The sequence below is a fragment of the Anabrus simplex genome, chromosome 3, assembly GCF_040414725.1.
Source record: "Anabrus simplex isolate iqAnaSimp1 chromosome 3, ASM4041472v1, whole genome shotgun sequence".
NCBI lineage: Eukaryota > Metazoa > Arthropoda > Insecta > Orthoptera > Tettigoniidae > Anabrus > Anabrus simplex.
Genome location: NC_090267.1, coordinates 21,775,875 through 21,799,500, shown reverse-complemented (window position 1 = coordinate 21,799,500; position 23,626 = coordinate 21,775,875).

Below are 23,626 nucleotides of genomic sequence, written 5' to 3'. Positions count from 1 at the left end.
TTCCTGATTGCCGACTGCCCTGTAGACTCTAGTGTTAGAGACTGTAATCAGAACACTCCTCTACATGTAGCAGCACAGCACGGTCATCTTGAAGTAGTGCTCTTCCTGAATGCTGACTGTCATGTAAACACTAGTGTTAAGATACTGTAATCAGAACACTCCTCTACATGTAGCAGCACAGCACAGACATCTTGAAGTAGTGCGCATCCTGATTGCTGACTGCCGTGTAGACTCTAGTGTTAGAGTCTGTAATCAGAACACTCCTTTACACAAAGCCGCCCAGCACGGTCATCTTGAAGTAGTGCGCTTCCTGATTGCTGACTGTCATGTAAACGTATGCGTTAGACACCGTAATCAGAACACTCCTCTGCATGTACAGCACAGCAGGGTCATCTTGAAGTAGTACGCTTCCTGATTGCTGAGTGTCATGTAGACTCTAGTGTTAGAGACTGCAATCAGAACACTCCTCTACACAAAGCAGCACAGCACGGTCATCTTGAAGTAGTACGCTTCCTGATTGCTGACTGTCATGTACACGTTTGTGTTAGAGACCGTAATCAGAACACTCCTTTACATGTAGCAGCACAGCACAGTCATCTTGAAGTAGTGCGCTTCCTGATTGCTGACTGTCATGTAAACTTTTGCGTTAGAGACTCTAATCAGAACACTCCTCTACATGTAGCAGCACAGCACGGTCAAATTGAAGTAGTGCACTTCCTGATTGCTGACTGTCATGTAAACGTTTGCGTTAGACACCGTAATCAGAACACTCCTTTACATGTAGCAGCACAGCACGGTCATCTTGAAGTAGTGCGCTTCCTGATTGCTGAGTGTCATGTAAACGTTTGCGTTAGAGACTGTAATCAGAACACTCCTTTACACAAAGCCACCCAGCACGGTCATCTTGAAGTAGTGCGCTTCCTTGTTGCTGACTGCCATGTAGACTCTAGTGTTAAGAGACTGTAATCGGAACAATCCTTTACACAAAGCCGCCCAGCACGGTCATCTTGAAGTAGTGCGCTTCCTGATTGCTGAGTGTCATGTAAACGTTTGCGTTAGAGACTAACCAGAACACTCCTTTACACAATAGCGCACAGCACGGTCATCTTGAAGTAGTGCGCTTCCTGATTGCTGACTGTCATGTAAACGTTTGCGTTAGAGACCGTAATCAGAACACTCCTCTACATGTAGCAGCACAGCACGGTCATCTTGAAGTAGTGCCCTTCCTGATTGCTGACTGTCATGTAAACGTTTGTGTTAGAGACTGTAATAAGAACACTCCTCTACACAAAGCCGCACAGCACGGACAACTTGAAGTAGTGCGCTTCCTTGTTGCTGACTGCCATGTAAATGTTTGCGTTAGAGACTGTAATCAGAACACTCCTTTACATGTAGCAGCACAGCACGGTCATCTTGAAGTAGTGCGCTTTCTGATTGCTGACTGTCATGTAAACGTTTGTGTTAGAGATTGTAATCAGAACACTCCTCTACACAAAGCCGCACAGCACGGTCAACTTGAAGTAGTGCGCTTCCTTGTTGCTGACTGCCATGTAGACGTTTGCGTTAGAGACTGTAATCAGAACACTCCTTTACATGTAGCTGCACAGCACGGTCATCTTGAAGTAGTGCGCTTCCTGATTGCTGACTGTCATGTAAACGTTTGCGTTAGAGACTGTAATCAGAACACTCCTCTACATGTAGCAGCACAGCACGGTCATCTTGAAGTAGTGCACTTCCTGATTGCTGAGTGTCATGTGAACGTTTGCGTTAGAGACTGTAATCAGAACACTCCTTTACACAAAGCCGCACAGCATGGTCAACTTGAAGTAGTGCGCTTCCTGATTGCTGAGTGTCATGTAAACGTTTGCGTTGGAGACTGTAACCAGAACACTCCTTTACACAAAGCCGCACTGCACGGTCATCTTGAAGTAGTGCGCTTCCTGATTGCTGACTGTCATGTAAACGTTTGCGTTAGAGACTGTAATCAGAACACTCCTTTACACAAAGCCGCACAGCACGGTCAACTTGAAGTAGTGCGCTTCCTGATGCTGAGTGTAATGTAGACTCTAGTGTTAGAGACCGTAATCAGAACACTTCTCTACATGTAGCAGCACAGCACGGTCATCTTGGAGTAGTGCGCTTCCTGATTGCTGACTGCCATATAAACGTTTGCGTTAGAGACTGTAATCAGAACACTTCTCTACATGTAGCTGCAGAGCACGGTCATCTTGAAGTAGTGCACTTCCTGATTGCTGAGTGTCATGTAAACGTTTGCGTTAGAGACTGTAATCAGAACACTTCTCTACATGTAGCAGCAAAGCACGGTCATCTTGAAGTAGTGTGCTTCCTGATTGCTGAGTGTCATGTAAACACTAGTGTTAAGAGACTGTAATCAGAACACTCCTTTACACAAAGCCGCACAGCACGGTCAACTTGAAGTAGTGCGCTTCCTGATTGCTGACTGCCATGTAGACTCTAGTGTTAGAGACTGTAATCAGAACACTCCCTACATGTAGCAGCACAGCACGGTCATCTTGAAGTAGTGTGCTTCCTGATTGCTGACTGCCATGTAGACTAGTGTTAGGGACTGTAATCAGAACACTCCTTTAAACAAAGCCGCACAGCATGGTCATCTTGAAGTAGTGCGCTTCCTGATTGCTGACTGTCATGTAAACGTTTGCATTAGAGACCGTAATCAGAACACTCCTTTACATGTAGCAGCACAGCACGGTCATCTTGAAGTAGTGCGCTTCCTGATTGCTGACTGTCATGTAAACGTTTGCGTTAGAGATCGTAATCAGAACACTCCTTTACACAAAGCCGCACAGCACGGTCATCTTGAAGTAGTGCGCTTCCTGATTGCTGACTGTCATGTAAACGTTTGCGTTAGAGATCGTAATCAGAACACTCCTTTACACAAAGCCGCACAGCACGGTCATCTTGAAGTAGTGCGCTTCCTGATTGCTGACTGTCATGTAAACGTTTGTGTTAGAGACTGTAATCAGAACACTCCTCTACATGTAAGCACTAGTGTTAGAGTCTGTAATCGGAACACTCCTCTACATGTAGCAGCACAGCACGGTCATCTTGAAGTAGTGCACTTCCTGAATGCTGACTGTCATGTAAACGTTTGCGTTAGAGATCGTAATCAGAACACTCCTTTACACAAAGCCGCACAGCACGGTCATCTTGAAGTAGTGCGCTTCCTGATTGCTGACTGTCATGTAAACGTTTGTGTTAGAGACTGTAATCAGAACACTCCTCTACATGTTGTAGCAGCACAGCACGGTCAACTTGAAGTAGTGCGCTTCCTGATTGCTGACTGCCATGTAGACTCTAGTGTTAGAGACTGTAATCAGAACACTCCTCTACATGTAGCAGCACAGCACGGTCATCTTGAAGTAGTGCGCTTCCTGAATGCTGACTGTCGTGTAAACACTAGTGTTAAGAGACTGTAATCAGAACACTCCTCTACATGTAGCAGTACAGCACAGTCATCTTGAAGTAGTGCGCTTCCTGATTGCTGAGTGTCATGTAAACGTTTGCGTTAGAGACTGTAATCAGAACACTCCTTTACACAAAGCCACCCAGCACGGTCATCTTGAAGTAGTGCGCTTCCTTGTTGCTGACTGCCATGTAGACTCTAGTGTTAAGAGACTGTAATCGGAACACTCCTTTACACAAAGCCGCCCAGCACTGTCATCTTGATGTAGTGCGCTTCCTGATTGCTGAGTGTCATGTAAATGTTTGTGTTAGAGACTGTAACCAGAACACTCCTTTACACAATAGCGCACAGCACGGTCATCTTGAAGTAGTGCGCTTCCTGATTGCTGACTGTCATGTAAACGTTTGCGTTAGAGACAGTAATCAGAACACTCCTCTGCATGTACAGCACAGCAGGGTCATCTTGAAGTAGTACGCTTCCTGAATGCTGAGTGTCATGTAAACGTTTGCGTTAGAGACTGTAAATAGAACACTCCTTACACAAAGCCGCCCAGCACGGTCATCTTGAAATAGTGCGCTTCCTGATTGCTGAGTGTCATGTAGACTCTAGTGTTAGAGACTGCAATCAGAACACTCCTCTACACAAAGCCGCACAGCACGGTCATCTTGAAGTAGTGCGCTTCCTGATTGCTGACTGTCATGTAAACGTTTGTGTTAGAGACCGTAATCAGAACACTCCTTTACATGTAGCAGCACAACACAGTCATCTTGAAGTAGTGCGCTTCCTGATTGCTGACTGTCATGTAAACATTTGCGTTAGAGACTCTAATCAGTACACTCCTCTACATGTAGCAGCACAGCACGGTCAAATTGAAGTAGTGCGCTTCCTGATTGCTGACTGTCATGTAAACGTTTGCGTTAGAGACCGTAATCAGAACATTCCTTTACATGTAGCAGCACAGCACGGTCATCTTGAAGTAGTGCGCTTCCTGATTGCTGAGTGTCATGTAAACGTTTGCGTTAGAGACTGTAATCAGAACACTCCTTTACACAAAGCCACCCAGCACGGTCATCTTGAAGTAGTGCGCTTCCTTGTTGCTGACTGCCATGTAGACTCTAGTGTTAAGAGACTGTAATCGGAACACTCCTTTACACAAAGCCGCCCAGCACTGTCATCTTGATGTAGTGCGCTTCCTGATTGCTGAGTGTCATGTAAACGTTTGTGTTAGAGACTGTAACCAGAACACTCCTTTACACAATAGCGCACAGCACGGTCATCTTGAAGTAGTGCGCTTCCTGATTGCTGACTGTCATGTAAACGTTTGCGTTAGAGACCGTAATCAGAACACTCCTCTACATGTAGCAGCACAGCACGGTCATCTTGAAGTAGTGTCCTTCCTGATTGCTGACTGTCATGTAAACGTTTGTGTTAGAGACTGTAATAAGAACACTCCTCTACACAAAGCCGCACAGCACGGACAACTTGAAGTAGTGCGCTTCCTTGTTGCTGACTGCCATGTAAACGTTTGCGTTAGAGACTGTAATCAGAACACTCCTTTACATCTAGCAGCACAGCACGGTCATCTTGAAGTAATGCGCTTTATGATTGCTGACTGTCATGTAAACGTTTGTGTTAGAGATTGTAATCAGAACACTCCTCTACAAAAAGCCGCACAGCACGGTCAACTTGAAGTAGTGCGCTTCCTTGTTGCTGACTGCCATGTAGACGTTTGCGTTAGAGACTGTAATCAGAACACTCCTTTACATGTAGCAGCACAGCACGGTCATCTTGAAGGAGTGCGCTTCCTGATTGCTGACTGTCATGTAAACGTTTGCGTTAGAGACTGTAATCAGAACACTCCTCTACATGTAGCAGCACAGCACGGTCATCTTGAAGTAGTGCGCTTCCTGATTGCTGACTGCCCTGTAAACGTTTGTGTTAGAGACTGTAATCAGAACACTTCTTTACACAAAGCCGGACAGCATGGTCAACTTGAAGTAGTGCGCTTCCTGATTGCTGAGTGTCATGTAAACGTTTGCATTGGAGACTGTAACCAGAACACTCCTTTACACAATGCCGCACAGCACGGTCATCTTGAAGTAGTGCGCTTCCTGATTGCTGACTCTCATGTAAACGTTTGCATTAGAGACTGTAATCAGAACACTCCTTTACACAATGCCGCACAGCACGGTCAACCTGAAGTAGTGCGCTTCCTGATTGCTGAGTGTCATGTAGACTCTAGTGTTAGAGACCGTAATCAGAACACTTCTCTACATGTATTAGCACAGCACGGTCATCTTGGAGTAGTGCGCTTCCTGATTGCTGACTGCCATGTAAACGTTTGCGTTAGAGACTGTAATCAGAACTCTTCTCTACATGTAGCAGCAAAGCACGGTCATCTTGAAGTAGTACCAATATAAATGGTCCGTTATTGGACATTATAAATTTTCCAGCTAGCTCATTCTTGGTTGCCAGCGTTTCGCCCTCGTGTGCTAGGGTGGGCTCGTCAGTTGGTACCTAGCACACCTACCAATACGCTGGCTAGTGCATACCGTGGAGGCCACTGCGTAGGCTAACTGGAGTCACCGGCAGTGCCAATGCACTAAGAGACTTTGTCTCATCACTAAAAATTGATGCCTGCTTGGCCATCAGATAATACAGATGTTGATTCCCATAGGGAATCTGAAATATTTGTCCTGAATGAGCAAATTTATAATACCAATATAAATGGTCCGTTATTGGACATTATAAATTTTCCAGCTAGCTCATTCTTGGTTGCCAGCGTTTCGCCCTCGTGTGCTAGGGTGGGCTCGTCAGTTGGTACCTAGCACACCTACCAATACGCTGGCTAGTGCATACCGTGGAGGCCACTGCGTAGGCTAACTGGAGTCACCGGCAGTGCCAATGCACTAAGAGACTTTGTCTCATCACTAAAAATTGATGCCTGCTTGGCCATCAGATGATACAGATGTTGATTCCCATAGGGAATCTGAAATATTTGTCCTGAATGAGCAAATTTATAATACCAATATAAATGGTCCGTTATTGGACATTATAAATTTTCCAGCTAGCTCATTCTTGGTTGCCAGCGTTTCGCCCTCGTGTGCTAGGGTGGGCTCGTCAGTTGGTACCTAGCACACCTACCAATACGCTGGCTAGTGCATACCGTGGAGGCCACTGCGTAGGCTAACTGGAGTCACCGGCAGTGCCAATGCACTAAGAGACTTTGTCTCATCACTAAAAATTGATGCCGGCTTGGCCATCAGATGATACAGATGTTGATTCCCATAGGGAATCTGAAATATTTGTCCTGAATGAGCAAATTTATAATACCAATATAAATGGTCCGTTATTGGACATTATAAATTCTCCAGCTAGCTCATTCTTGGTTGCCAGCGTTTCGCCCTCGTGTGCTAGGGTGGGCTCGTCAGTTGGTACCTAGCACACCTACCAATACGCTGGCTAGTGCATACCGTGGAGGCCACTGCGTAGGCTAACTGGAGTCACCGGCAGTGCCAATGCACTAAGAGACTTTGTCTCATCACTAAAAATTGATGCCTGCTTGGCCATCAGATGATACAGATGTTGATTCCCATAGGGAATCTGAAATATTTGTCCTGAATGAGCAAATTTATAATACCAATATAAATGGTCCGTTATTGGACATTATAAATTTTCCAGCTAGCTCATTCTTGGTTGCCAGCGTTTCGCCCTCGTGTGCTAGGGTGGGCTCGTCAGTTGGTACCTAGCACACCTACCAATACGCTGGCTAGTGCATACCGTGGAGGCCACTGCGTAGGCTAACTGGAGTCACCGGCAGTGCCAATGCACTAAGAGACTTTGTCTCATCACAAAAAATTGATGCCTGCTTGGCCATCAGATGATACAGATGTTGATTCCCATAGGGAATCTGAAATATTTGTCCTGAATGAGCAAATTTATAATACCAATATAAATGGTCCGTTATTGGACATTATAAATTTTCCAGCTAGCTCATTCTTGGTTGCCAGCGTTTCGCCCTCGTGTGCTAGGGTGGGCTCGTCAGTTGGTACCTAGCACACCTACCAATACGCTGGCTAGTGCATACCGTGGAGGCCACTGCGTAGGCTAACTGGAGTCACCGGCAGTGCCAATGCACTAAGAGACTTTGTCTCATCACTAAAAATTGATGCCTGCTTGGCCATCAGATGATACAGATGTTGATTCCCATAGGGAATCTGAAATATTTGTCCTGAATGAGCAAATTTATAATACCAATATAAATGGTCCGTTATTGGACATTATAAATTTTCCAGCTAGCTCATTCTTGGTTGCCAGCGTTTCGCCCTCGTGTGCTAGGGTGGGCTCGTCAGTTGGTACCTAGCGCACCTACCAATACGCTGGCTAGTGCATACCGTGGAGGCCACTGCGTAGGCTAACTGGAGTCACCGGCAGTGCCAATGCACTAAGAGACTTTGTCTCATCACTAAAAATTGATGCCTGCTTGGCCATCAGATGATACAGATGTTGATTCCCATAGGGAATCTGAAATATTTGTCCTGAATGAGCAAATTTATAATACCAATATAAATGGTCCGTTATTGGACATTATAAATTTTCCAGCTAGCTCATTCTTGGTTGCCAGCGTTTCGCCCTCGTGTGCTAGGGTGGGCTCGTCAGTTGGTACCTAGCACACCTACCAATACGCTGGCTAGTGCATACCGTGGAGGCCACTGCGTAGGCTAACTGGAGTCACCGGCAGTGCCAATGCACTAAGAGACTTTGTCTCATCACTAAAAATTGATGCCTGCTTGGCCATCAGATGATACAGATGTTGATTCCCATAGGGAATCTGAAATATTTGTCCTGAATGAGCAAATTTATAATACCAATATAAATGGTCCGTTATTGGACATTATAAATTTTCCAGCTAGCTCATTCTTGGTTGCCAGCGTTTCGCCCTCGTGTGCTAGGGTGGGCTCGTCAGTTGGTACCTAGCACACCTACCAATACGCTGGCTAGTGCATACCGTGGAGGCCACTGCGTAGGCTAACTGGAGTCACCGGCAGTGCCAATGCACTAAGAGACTTTGTCTCATCACTAAAAATTGATGCCTGCTTGGCCATCAGATGATACAGATGTTGATTCCCATAGGGAATCTGAAATATTTGTCCTGAATGAGCAAATTTATAATACCAATATAAATGGTCCATTATTGGACATTATAAATTTTCCAGCTAGCTCATTCTTGGTTGCCAGCGTTTCGCCCTCGTGTGCTAGGGTGGGCTCGTCAGTTGGTACCTAGCACACCTACCAATACGCTGGCTAGTGCATACCGTGGAGGCCACTGCGTAGGCTAACTGGAGTCACCGGCAGTGCCAATGCACTAAGAGACTTTGTCTCATCACTAAAAATTGATGCCTGCTTGGCCATCAGATGATACAGATGTTGATTCCCATAGGGAATCTGAAATATTTGTCCTGAATGAGCAAATTTATAATACCAATATAAATGGTCCGTTATTGGACATTATAAATTTTCCAGCTAGCTCATTCTTGGTTGCCAGCGTTTCGCCCTCGTGTGCTAGGGTGGGCTCGTCAGTTGGTACCTAGCACACCTACCAATACGCTGGCTAGTGCATACCGTGGAGGCCACTGCGTAGGCTAACTGGAGTCACCGGCAGTGCCAATGCACTAAGAGACTTTGTCTCATCACAAAAAATTGATGCCTGCTTGGCCATCAGATGATACAGATGTTGATTCCCATAGGGAATCTGAAATATTTGTCCTGAATGAGCAAATTTATAATACCAATATAAATGGTCCGTTATTGGACATTATAAATTTTCCAGCTAGCTCATTCTTGGTTGCCAGCGTTTCGCCCTCGTGTGCTAGGGTGGGCTCGTCAGTTGGTACCTAGCACACCTACCAATACGCTGGCTAGTGCATACCGTGGAGGCCACTGCGTAGGCTAACTGGAGTCACCGGCAGTGCCAATGCACTAAGAGACTTTGTCTCATCACTAAAAATTGATGCCTGCTTGGCCATCAGATGATACAGATGTTGATTCCCATAGGGAATCTGAAATATTTGTCCTGAATGAGCAAATTTATAATACCAATATAAATGGTCCGTTATTGGACATTATAAATTTTCCAGCTAGCTCATTCTTGGTTGCCAGCGTTTCGCCCTCGTGTGCTAGGGTGGGCTCGTCAGTTGGTACCTAGCACACCTACCAATACGCTGGCTAGTGCATACCGTGGAGGCCACTGCGTAGGCTAACTGGAGTCACCGGCAGTGCCAATGCACTAAGAGACTTTGTCTCATCACTAAAAATTGATGCCTGCTTGGCCATCAGATGATACAGATGTTGATTCCCATAGGGAATCTGAAATATTTGGCCTGAATGAGCAAATTTATAATACCAATATAAATGGTCCGTTATTGGACATTATAAATTTTCCAGCTAGCTCATTCTTGGTTGCCAGCGTTTCGCCCTCGTGTGCTAGGGTGGGCTCGTCAGTTGGTACCTAGCACACCTACCAATACGCTGGCTAGTGCATACCGTGGAGGCCACTGCGTAGGCTAACTGGAGTCACCGGCAGTGCCAATGCACTAAGAGACTTTGTCTCATCACTAAAAATTGATGCCTTCTTGGCCATCAGATGTTACAGATGTTGATTCCCATAGGGAATCTGAAATATTTGTCCTGAATGAGCAAATTTATAATACCAATATAAATGGTCCGTTATTGGACATTATAAATTTTCCAGCTAGCTCATTCTTGGTTGCCAGCGTTTCGCCCTCGTGTGCTAGGGTGGGCTCGTCAGTTGGTACCTAGCACACCTACCAATACGCTGGCTAGTGCATACCGTGGAGGCCACTGCGTAGGCTAACTGGAGTCACCGGCAGTGCCAATGCACTAAGAGACTTTGTCTCATCACTAAAAATTGATGCCTGCTTGGCCATCAGATGATACAGATGTTGATTCCCATAGGGAATCTGAAATATTTGTCCTGAATGAGCAAATTTATAATACCAATATAAATGGTCCGTTATTGGACATTATAAATTTTCCAGCTAGCTCATTCTTGGTTGCCAGCGTTTCGCCCTCGTGTGCTAGGGTGGGCTCGTCAGTTGGTACCTAGCACACCTACCAATACGCTGGCTAGTGCATACCGTGGAGGCCACTGCGTAGGGTAACTGGAGTCACCGGCAGTGCCAATGCACTAAGAGACTTTGTCTCATCACTAAAAATTGATGCCTGCTTGGCCATCAGATGATACAGATGTTGATTCCCATAGGGAATCTGAAATATTTGTCCTGAATGAGCAAATTTATAATACCAATATAAATGGTCCGTTATTGGACATTATAAATTTTCCAGCTAGCTCATTCTTGGTTGCCAGCGTTTCGCCCTCGTGTGCTAGGGTGAGCTCGTCAGTTGGTACCTAGCACACCTACCAATACGCTGGCTAGTGCATACCGTGGAGGCCACTGCGTAGGCTAACTGGAGTCACCGGCAGTGCCAATGCACTAAGAGACTTTGTCTCATCACTAAAAATTGATGCCTGCTTGGCCATCAGATCGCTGGCAACCAAGAATGAGCTAGCTGGAAAATTTATAATGTCCAATAACGGACCATTTATATTGGTATTATAAATTTGCTCATTCAGGACAAATATTTCAGATTCCCTATGGGAATCAACATCTGTATCATCTGATGGCCAAGCAGGCATCAATTTTTAGTGATGAGACAAAGTCTCTTAGTGCATTGGCACTGCCGGTGACTCCAGTTAGCCTACGCAGTGGCCTCCACGGTATGCACTAGCCAGCGTATTGGTAGGTGTGCTAGGTACCAACTGACGAGCCCACCCTAGCACACGAGGGCGAAACGCTGGCAACCAAGAATGAGCTAGCTGGAAAATTTATAATGTCCAATAACGGACCATTTATATTGGTATTATAAATTTGCTCATTCAGGACAAATATTTCAGATTCCCTATGGGAATCAACATCTGTATCATCTGATGGCCAAGCAGGCATCAATTTTTAGTGATGAGACAAAGTCTCTTAGTGCATTGGCACTGCCGGTGACTCCAGTTAGCCTACGCAGTGGCCTCCACGGTATGCACTAGCCAGCGTATTGGTAGGTGTGCTAGGTACCAACTGACGAGCCCACCCTAGCACACGAGGGCGAAACGCAGGCAACCAAGAATGAGCTAGCTGGAAAATTTATAATGTCCAATAACGGACCATTTATATTGGTATTATAAATTTGCTCATTCAGGACAAATATTTCAGATTCCCTATGGGAATCAACATCTGTATCATCTGATGGCCAAGCAGGCATCAATTTTTAGTGATGAGACAAAGTCTCTTAGTGCATTGGCACTGCCGGTGACTCCAGTTAGCCTACGCAGTGGCCTCCACGGTATGCACTAGCCAGCGTATTGGTAGGTGTGCTAGGTACCAACTGACGAGCCCACCCTAGCACACGAGGGCGAAACGCTGGCAACCAAGAATGAGCTAGCTGGAAAATTTATAATGTCCAATAACGGACCATTTATATTGGTATTATAAATTTGCTCATTCAGGACAAATATTTCAGATTCCCTATGGGAATCAACATCTGTATCATCTGATGGCCAAGCAGGCATCAATTTTTAGTGATGAGACAAAGTCTCTTAGTGCATTGGCACTGCCGGTGACTCCAGTTAGCCTACGCAGTGGCCTCCACGGTATGCACTAGCCAGCGTATTGGTAGGTGTGCTAGGTACCAACTGACGAGCCCACCCTAGCACACGAGGGCGAAACGCTGGCAACCAAGAATGAGCTAGCTGGAAAATTTATAATGTCCAATAACGGACCATTTATATTGGTATTATAAATTTGCTCATTCAGGACAAATATTTCAGATTCCCTATGGGAATCAACATCTGTATCATCTGATGGCCAAGCCGGCATCAATTTTTAGTGATGAGACAAAGTCTCTTAGTGCATTGGCACTGCCGGTGACTCCAGTTAGCCGACGCAGTGGCCTCCACGGTATGCACTAGCCAGCGTATTGGTAGGTGTGCTAGGTACCAACTGACGAGCCCACCCTAGCACACGAGGGCGAAACGCTGGCAACCAAGAATGAGCTAGCTGGAAAATTTATAATGTCCAATAACGGACCATTTATATTGGTATTATAAATTTGCTCATTCAGGACAAATATTTCAGATTCCCTATGGGAATCAACATCTGTATCATCTGATGGCCAAGCAGGCATCAATTTTTAGTGATGAGACAAAGTCTCTTAGTGCATTGGCACTGCCGGTGACTCCAGTTAGCCTACGCAGTGGCCTCCACGGTATGCACTAGCCAGCGTATTGGTAGGTGTGCTAGGTACCAACTGACGAGCCCACCCTAGCACACGAGGGCGAAACGCTGGCAACCAGGAATGAGCTAGCTGGAAAATTTATAATGTCCAATAACGGACCATTTATATTGGTATTATAAATTTGCTCATTCAGGACAAATATTTCAGATTCCCTATGGGAATCAACATCTGTATCATCTGATGGCCAAGCAGGCATCAATTTTTAGTGATGAGACAAAGTCTCTTAGTGCATTGGCACTGCCGGTGACTCCAGTTAGCCTACGCAGTGGCCTCCACGGTATGCACTAGCCAGCGTATTGGTAGGTGTGCTAGGTACCAACTGACGAGCCCACCCTAGCACACGAGGGCGAAACGCTGGCAACCAAGAATGAGCTAGCTGGAAAATTTATAATGTCCAATAACGGACCATTTATATTGGTATTATAAATTTGCTCATTCAGGACAAATATTTCAGATTCCCTATGGGAATCAACATCTGTATCATCTTGAAGTAGTGCGCTTCCTGATTGCTGAGTGTCATGTAAACGTTTGCGTTAGAGACTGTAATCAGAACACTTCTCTACATGTAGCAGCACAGCATGGTCATCTTGAAGTAGTGCGCTTTCTGATTGCTGAGTGTCATGTAAACACTAGTGTTAAGAGACTGTAATCAGAACACTCCTTTACACAAAGCCGCACAGCACGGTCAACTTGAAGTAGTGCGCTTCCTGATTGCTGACTGCCATGTAGACTAGTGTTAGGGACTGTAATCAGAACACTCCTTTAAACAAAGCCGCACAGCATGGTCATCTTGAAGTAGTGCGCTTCCTGATTGCTGACTGTCATGTAAACGTTTGCGTTAGAGACCGTAATCAGAACACTCCTTTACATGTAGCAGCACAGCACGGTCATCTTGAAGTAGTGCGCTTCCTGATTGCTGACTGTCATGTAAACGTTTGCGTTAGAGACTGTAATCAGAACACTCCTTTACACAAAGCCGCCCAGCACGGTCATCTTGAAGTAGTGCGCTTCCTGAATGCTGACTGTCATGTAAGCACTAGTGTTAGAGACTGTAATCGGAACACTCCTCTACATGTAGCAGCACAGCACGGCATCTTGAAGTAGTGCGCTTCCTGAATGCTGACTGTCATGTAAACGTTTGCGTTAGAGACTGTAATCAGAACACTCCTTTACACAAAGCCGCACAGCACGGTCATCTTGAAGTAGTGCGCTTCCTGATTGCTGACTGTCATGTAAACATTTGCGTTAGAGACTCTAATCAGTACACTCCTCTACATGTAGCAGCACAGCACGGTCAAATTGAAGTAGTGCGCTTCCTGATTGCTGACTGTCATGTAAACGTTTGCGTTAGAGACCGTAATCAGAACATTCCTTTACATGTAGCAGCACAGCACGGTCATCTTGAAGTAGTGCGCTTCCTGATTGCTGAGTGTCATGTAAACGTTTGCGTTAGAGACTGTAATCAGAACACTCCTTTACACAAAGCCACCCAGCACGGTCATCTTGAAGTAGTGCGCTTCCTTGTTGCTGACTGCCATGTAGACTCTAGTGTTAAGAGACTGTAATCGGAACACTCCTTTACACAAAGCCGCCCAGCACTGTCATCTTGATGTAGTGCGCTTCCTGATTGCTGAGTGTCATGTAAACGTTTGTGTTAGAGACTGTAACCAGAACACTCCTTTACACAATAGCGCACAGCACGGTCATCTTGAAGTAGTGCGCTTCCTGATTGCTGACTGTCATGTAAACGTTTGCGTTAGAGACCGTAATCAGAACACTCCTCTACATGTAGCAGCACAGCACGGTCATCTTGAAGTAGTGTCCTTCCTGATTGCTGACTGTCATGTAAACGTTTGTGTTAGAGACTGTAATAAGAACACTCCTCTACACAAAGCCGCACAGCACGGACAACTTGAAGTAGTGCGCTTCCTTGTTGCTGACTGCCATGTAAACGTTTGCGTTAGAGACTGTAATCAGAACACTCCTTTACATCTAGCAGCACAGCACGGTCATCTTGAAGTAATGCGCTTTATGATTGCTGACTGTCATGTAAACGTTTGTGTTAGAGATTGTAATCAGAACACTCCTCTACAAAAAGCCGCACAGCACGGTCAACTTGAAGTAGTGCGCTTCCTTGTTGCTGACTGCCATGTAGACGTTTGCGTTAGAGACTGTAATCAGAACACTCCTTTACATGTAGCAGCACAGCACGGTCATCTTGAAGGAGTGCGCTTCCTGATTGCTGACTGTCATGTAAACGTTTGCGTTAGAGACTGTAATCAGAACACTCCTCTACATGTAGCAGCACAGCACGGTCATCTTGAAGTAGTGCGCTTCCTGATTGCTGACTGCCCTGTAAACGTTTGTGTTAGAGACTGTAATCAGAACACTTCTTTACACAAAGCCGGACAGCATGGTCAACTTGAAGTAGTGCGCTTCCTGATTGCTGAGTGTCATGTAAACGTTTGCATTGGAGACTGTAACCAGAACACTCCTTTACACAATGCCGCACAGCACGGTCATCTTGAAGTAGTGCGCTTCCTGATTGCTGACTCTCATGTAAACGTTTGCATTAGAGACTGTAATCAGAACACTCCTTTACACAATGCCGCACAGCACGGTCAACCTGAAGTAGTGCGCTTCCTGATTGCTGAGTGTCATGTAGACTCTAGTGTTAGAGACCGTAATCAGAACACTTCTCTACATGTATTAGCACAGCACGGTCATCTTGGAGTAGTGCGCTTCCTGATTGCTGACTGCCATGTAAACGTTTGCGTTAGAGACTGTAATCAGAACTCTTCTCTACATGTAGCAGCAAAGCACGGTCATCTTGAAGTAGTACCAATATAAATGGTCCGTTATTGGACATTATAAATTTTCCAGCTAGCTCATTCTTGGTTGCCAGCGTTTCGCCCTCGTGTGCTAGGGTGGGCTCGTCAGTTGGTACCTAGCACACCTACCAATACGCTGGCTAGTGCATACCGTGGAGGCCACTGCGTAGGCTAACTGGAGTCACCGGCAGTGCCAATGCACTAAGAGACTTTGTCTCATCACTAAAAATTGATGCCTGCTTGGCCATCAGATAATACAGATGTTGATTCCCATAGGGAATCTGAAATATTTGTCCTGAATGAGCAAATTTATAATACCAATATAAATGGTCCGTTATTGGACATTATAAATTTTCCAGCTAGCTCATTCTTGGTTGCCAGCGTTTCGCCCTCGTGTGCTAGGGTGGGCTCGTCAGTTGGTACCTAGCACACCTACCAATACGCTGGCTAGTGCATACCGTGGAGGCCACTGCGTAGGCTAACTGGAGTCACCGGCAGTGCCAATGCACTAAGAGACTTTGTCTCATCACTAAAAATTGATGCCTGCTTGGCCATCAGATGATACAGATGTTGATTCCCATAGGGAATCTGAAATATTTGTCCTGAATGAGCAAATTTATAATACCAATATAAATGGTCCGTTATTGGACATTATAAATTTTCCAGCTAGCTCATTCTTGGTTGCCAGCGTTTCGCCCTCGTGTGCTAGGGTGGGCTCGTCAGTTGGTACCTAGCACACCTACCAATACGCTGGCTAGTGCATACCGTGGAGGCCACTGCGTAGGCTAACTGGAGTCACCGGCAGTGCCAATGCACTAAGAGACTTTGTCTCATCACTAAAAATTGATGCCTGCTTGGCCATCAGATGATACAGATGTTGATTCCCATAGGGAATCTGAAATATTTGTCCTGAATGAGCAAATTTATAATACCAATATAAATGGTCCGTTATTGGACATTATAAATTTTCCAGCTAGCTCATTCTTGGTTGCCAGCGTTTCGCCCTCATGTGCTAGGGTGGGCTCGTCAGTTGGTACCTAGCACACCTACCAATACGCTGGCTAGTGCATACCGTGGAGGCCACTGCGTAGGCTAACTGGAGTCACCGGCAGTGCCAATGCACTAAGAGACTTTGTCTCATCACTAAAAATTGATGCCGGCTTGGCCATCAGATGATACAGATGTTGATTCCCATAGGGAATCTGAAATATTTGTCCTGAATGAGCAAATTTATAATACCAATATAAATGGTCCGTTATTGGACATTATAAATTCTCCAGCTAGCTCATTCTTGGTTGCCAGCGTTTCGCCCTCGTGTGCTAGGGTGGGCTCGTCAGTTGGTACCTAGCACACCTACCAATACGCTGGCTAGTGCATACCGTGGAGGCCACTGCGTAGGCTAACTGGAGTCACCGGCAGTGCCAATGCACTAAGAGACTTTGTCTCATCACTAAAAATTGATGCCTGCTTGGCCATCAGATGATACAGATGTTGATTCCCATAGGGAATCTGAAATATTTGTCCTGAATGAGCAAATTTATAATACCAATATAAATGGTCCGTTATTGGACATTATAAATTTTCCAGCTAGCTCATTCTTGGTTGCCAGCGTTTCGCCCTCGTGTGCTAGGGTGGGCTCGTCAGTTGGTACCTAGCACACCTACCAATACGCTGGCTAGTGCATACCGTGGAGGCCACTGCGTAGGCTAACTGGAGTCACCGGCAGTGCCAATGCACTAAGAGACTTTGTCTCATCACAAAAAATTGATGCCTGCTTGGCCATCAGATGATACAGATGTTGATTCCCATAGGGAATCTGAAATATTTGTCCTGAATGAGCAAATTTATAATACCAATATAAATGGTCCGTTATTGGACATTATAAATTTTCCAGCTAGCTCATTCTTGGTTGCCAGCGTTTCGCCCTCGTGTGCTAGGGTGGGCTCGTCAGTTGGTACCTAGCACACCTACCAATACGCTGGCTAGTGCATACCGTGGAGGCCACTGCGTAGGCTAACTGGAGTCACCGGCAGTGCCAATGCACTAAGAGACTTTGTCTCATCACTAAAAATTGATGCCTGCTTGGCCATCAGATGATACAGATGTTGATTCCCATAGGGAATCTGAAATATTTGTCCTGAATGAGCAAATTTATAATACCAATATAAATGGTCCGTTATTGGACATTATAAATTTTCCAGCTAGCTCATTCTTGGTTGCCAGCGTTTCGCCCTCGTGTGCTAGGGTGGGCTCGTCAGTTGGTACCTAGCGCACCTACCAATACGCTGGCTAGTGCATACCGTGGAGGCCACTGCGTAGGCTAACTGGAGTCACCGGCAGTGCCAATGCACTAAGAGACTTTGTCTCATCACTAAAAATTGATGCCTGCTTGGCCATCAGATGATACAGATGTTGATTCCCATAGGGAATCTGAAATATTTGTCCTGAATGAGCAAATTTATAATACCAATATAAATGGTCCGTTATTGGACATTATAAATTTTCCAGCTAGCTCATTCTTGGTTGCCAGCGTTTCGCCCTCGTGTGCTAGGGTGGGCTCGTCAGTTGGTACCTAGCACACCTACCAATACGCTGGCTAGTGCATACCGTGGAGGCCACTGCGTAGGCTAACTGGAGTCACCGGCAGTGCCAATGCACTAAGAGACTTTGTCTCATCACTAAAAATTGATGCCTGCTTGGCCATCAGATGATACAGATGTTGATTCCCATAGGGAATCTGAAATATTTGTCCTGAATGAGCAAATTTATAATACCAATATAAATGGTCCGTTATTGGACATTATAAATTTTCCAGCTAGCTCATTCTTGGTTGCCAGCGTTTCGCCCTCGTGTGCTAGGGTGGGCTCGTCAGTTGGTACCTAGCACACCTACCAATACGCTGGCTAGTGCATACCGTGGAGGCCACTGCGTAGGCTAACTGGAGTCACCGGCAGTGCCAATGCACTAAGAGACTTTGTCTCATCACTAAAAATTGATGCCTGCTTGGCCATCAGATGATACAGATGTTGATTCCCATAGGGAATCTGAAATATTTGTCCTGAATGAGCAAATTTATAATACCAATATAAATGGTCCGTTATTGGACATTATAAATTTTCCAGCTAGCTCATTCTTGGTTGCCAGCGTTTCGCCCTCGTGTGCTAGGGTGGGCTCGTCAGTTGGTACCTAGCACACCTACCAATACGCTGGCTAGTGCATACCGTGGAGGCCACTGCGTAGGCTAACTGGAGTCACCGGCAGTGCCAATGCACTAAGAGACTTTGTCTCATCACTAAAAATTGATGCCTGCTTGGCCATCAGATGATACAGATGTTGATTCCCATAGGGAATCTGAAATATTTGTCCTGAATGAGCAAATTTATAATACCAATATAAATGGTCCGTTATTGGACATTATAAATTTTCCAGCTAGCTCATTCTTGGTTGCCAGCGTTTCGCCCTCGTGTGCTAGGGTGGGCTCGTCAGTTGGTACCTAGCACACCTACCAATACGCTGGCTAGTGCATACCGTGGAGGCCACTGCGTAGGCTAACTGGAGTCACCGGCAGTGCCAATGCACTAAGAGACTTTGTCTCATCACAAAAAATTGATGCCTGCTTGGCCATCAGATGATACAGATGTTGATTCCCATAGGGAATCTGAAATATTTGTCCTGAATGAGCAAATTTATAATACCAATATAAATGGTCCGTTATTGGACATTATAAATTTTCCAGCTAGCTCATTCTTGGTTGCCAGCGTTTCGCCCTCGTGTGCTAGGGTGGGCTCGTCAGTTGGTACCTAGCACACCTACCAATACGCTGGCTAGTGCATACCGTGGAGGCCACTGCGTAGGCTAACTGGAGTCACCGGCAGTGCCAATGCACTAAGAGACTTTGTCTCATCACTAAAAATTGATGCCTGCTTGGCCATCAGATGATACAGATGTTGATTCCCATAGGGAATCTGAAATATTTGTCCTGAATGAGCAAATTTATAATACCAATATAAATGGTCCGTTATTGGACATTATAAATTTTCCAGCTAGCTCATTCTTGGTTGCCAGCGTTTCGCCCTCGTGTGCTAGGGTGGGCTCGTCAGTTGGTACCTAGCACACCTACCAATACGCTGGCTAGTGCATACCGTGGAGGCCACTGCGTAGGCTAACTGGAGTCACCGGCAGTGCCAATGCACTAAGAGACTTTGTCTCATCACTAAAAATTGATGCCTGCTTGGCCATCAGATGATACAGATGTTGATTCCCATAGGGAATCTGAAATATTTGGCCTGAATGAGCAAATTTATAATACCAATATAAATGGTCCGTTATTGGACATTATAAATTTTCCAGCTAGCTCATTCTTGGTTGCCAGCGTTTCGCCCTCGTGTGCTAGGGTGGGCTCGTCAGTTGGTACCTAGCACACCTACCAATACGCTGGCTAGTGCATACCGTGGAGGCCACTGCGTAGGCTAACTGGAGTCACCGGCAGTGCCAATGCACTAAGAGACTTTGTCTCATCACTAAAAATTGATGCCTTCTTGGCCATCAGATGTTACAGATGTTGATTCCCATAGGGAATCTGAAATATTTGTCCTGAATGAGCAAATTTATAATACCAATATAAATGGTCCGTTATTGGACATTATAAATTTTCCAGCTAGCTCATTCTTGGTTGCCAGCGTTTCGCCCTCGTGTGCTAGGGTGGGCTCGTCAGTTGGTACCTAGCACACCTACCAATACGCTGGCTAGTGCATACCGTGGAGGCCACTGCGTAGGCTAACTGGAGTCACCGGCAGTGCCAATGCACTAAGAGACTTTGTCTCATCACTAAAAATTGATGCCTGCTTGGCCATCAGATGATACAGATGTTGATTCCCATAGGGAATCTGAAATATTTGTCCTGAATGAGCAAATTTATAATACCAATATAAATGGTCCGTTATTGGACATTATAAATTTTCCAGCTAGCTCATTCTTGGTTGCCAGCGTTTCGCCCTCGTGTGCTAGGGTGGGCTCGTCAGTTGGTACCTAGCACACCTACCAATACGCTGGCTAGTGCATACCGTGGAGGCCACTGCGTAGGGTAACTGGAGTCACCGGCAGTGCCAATGCACTAAGAGACTTTGTCTCATCACTAAAAATTGATGCCTGCTTGGCCATCAGATGATACAGATGTTGATTCCCATAGGGAATCTGAAATATTTGTCCTGAATGAGCAAATTTATAATACCAATATAAATGGTCCGTTATTGGACATTATAAATTTTCCAGCTAGCTCATTCTTGGTTGCCAGCGTTTCGCCCTCGTGTGCTAGGGTGAGCTCGTCAGTTGGTACCTAGCACACCTACCAATACGCTGGCTAGTGCATACCGTGGAGGCCACTGCGTAGGCTAACTGGAGTCACCGGCAGTGCCAATGCACTAAGAGACTTTGTCTCATCACAAAAAATTGATGCCTGCTTGGCCATCAGATGATACAGATGTTGATTCCCATAGGGAATCTGAAATATTTGTCCTGAATGAGCAAATTTATAATACCAATATAAATGGTCCGTTATTGGACATTATAAATTTTCCAGCTAGCTCATTCTTGGTTGCCAGCGTTTCGCCCTCGTGTGCTAGGGTGGGCTCGTCAGTTGGTACCTAGCACACCTACCAATACGCTGGCTAGTGCATACCGTGGAGGCCACTGCGTAGGCTAACTGGAGTCACCGGCAGTGCCAATGCACTAAGAGACTTTGTCTCATCACTAAAAATTGATGCCTGCTTGGCCATCAGATGATACAGATGTTGATTCCCATAGGGAATCTGAAATATTTGTCCTGAATGAGCAAATTTATAATACCAATATAAATGGTCCGTTATTGGACATTATAAATTTTCCAGCTAGCTCATTCTTGGTTGCCAGCGTTTCGCCCTCGTGTGCTAGGGTGGGCTCGTCAGTTGGTACCTAGCGCACCTACCAATACGCTGGCTAGTGCATACCGTGGAGGCCACTGCGTAGGCTAACTGGAGTCACCGGCAGTGCCAATGCACTAAGAGACTTTGTCTCATCACTAAAAATTGATGCCTGCTTGGCCATCAGATGATACAGATGTTGATTCCCATAGGGAATCTGAAATATTTGTCCTGAATGAGCAAATTTATAATACCAATATAAATGGTCCGTTATTGGACATTATAAATTTTCCAGCTAGCTCATTCTTGGTTGCCAGCGTTTCGCCCTCGTGTGCTAGGGTGGGCTCGTCAGTTGGTACCTAGCACACCTACCAATACGCTGGCTAGTGCATACCGTGGAGGCCACTGCGTAGGCTAACTGGAGTCACCGGCAGTGCCAATGCACTAAGAGACTTTGTCTCATCACTAAAAATTGATGCCTGCTTGGCCATCAGATGATACAGATGTTGATTCCCATAGGGAATCTGAAATATTTGTCCTGAATGAGCAAATTTATAATACCAATATAAATGGTCCGTTATTGGACATTATAAATTTTCCAGCTAGCTCATTCTTGGTTGCCAGCGTTTCGCCCTCGTGTGCTAGGGTGGGCTCGTCAGTTGGTACCTAGCACACCTACCAATACGCTGGCTAGTGCATACCGTGGAGGCCACTGCGTAGGCTAACTGGAGTCACCGGCAGTGCCAATGCACTAAGAGACTTTGTCTCATCACTAAAAATTGATGCCTGCTTGGCCATCAGATGATACAGATGTTGATTCCCATAGGGAATCTGAAATATTTGTCCTGAATGAGCAAATTTATAATACCAATATAAATGGTCCGTTATTGGACATTATAAATTTTCCAGCTAGCTCATTCTTGGTTGCCAGCGTTTCGCCCTCGTGTGCTAGGGTGGGCTCGTCAGTTGGTACCTAGCACACCTACCAATACGCTGGCTAGTGCATACCGTGGAGGCCACTGCGTAGGCTAACTGGAGTCACCGGCAGTGCCAATGCACTAAGAGACTTTGTCTCATCACTAAAAATTGATGCCTGCTTGGCCATCAGATGATACAGATGTTGATTCCCATAGGGAATCTGAAATATTTGTCCTGAATGAGCAAATTTATAATACCAATATAAATGGTCCGTTATTGGACATTATAAATTTTCCAGCTAGCTCATTCTTGGTTGCCAGCGTTTCGCCCTCGTGTGCTAGGGTGGGCTCGTCAGTTGGTACCTAGCACACCTACCAATACGCTGGCTAGTGCATACCGTGGAGGCCACTGCGTAGGCTAACTGGAGTCACCGGCAGTGCCAATGCACTAAGAGACTTTGTCTCATCACAAAAAATTGATGCCTGCTTGGCCATCAGATGATACAGATGTTGATTCCCATAGGGAATCTGAAATATTTGTCCTGAATGAGCAAATTTATAATACCAATATAAATGGTCCGTTATTGGACATTATAAATTTTCCAGCTAGCTCATTCTTGGTTGCCAGCGTTTCGCCCTCGTGTGCTAGGGTGGGCTCGTCAGTTGGTACCTAGCACACCTACCAATACGCTGGCTAGTGCATACCGTGGAGGCCACTGCGTAGGCTAACTGGAGTCACCGGCAGTGCCAATGCACTAAGAGACTTTGTCTCATCACTAAAAATTGATGCCTGCTTGGCCATCAGATGATACAGATGTTGATTCCCATAGGGAATCTGAAATATTTGTCCTGAATGAGCAAATTTATAATACCAATATAAATGGTCCGTTATTGGACATTATAAATTTTCCAGCTAGCTCATTCTTGGTTGCCAGCGTTTCGCCCTCGTGTGCTAGGGTGGGCTCGTCAGTTGGTACCTAGCACACCTACCAATACGCTGGCTAGTGCATACCGTGGAGGCCACTGCGTAGGCTAACTGGAGTCACCGGCAGTGCCAATGCACTAAGAGACTTTGTCTCATCACTAAAAATTGATGCCTGCTTGGCCATCAGATGATACAGATGTTGATTCCCATAGGGAATCTGAAATATTTGGCCTGAATGAGCAAATTTA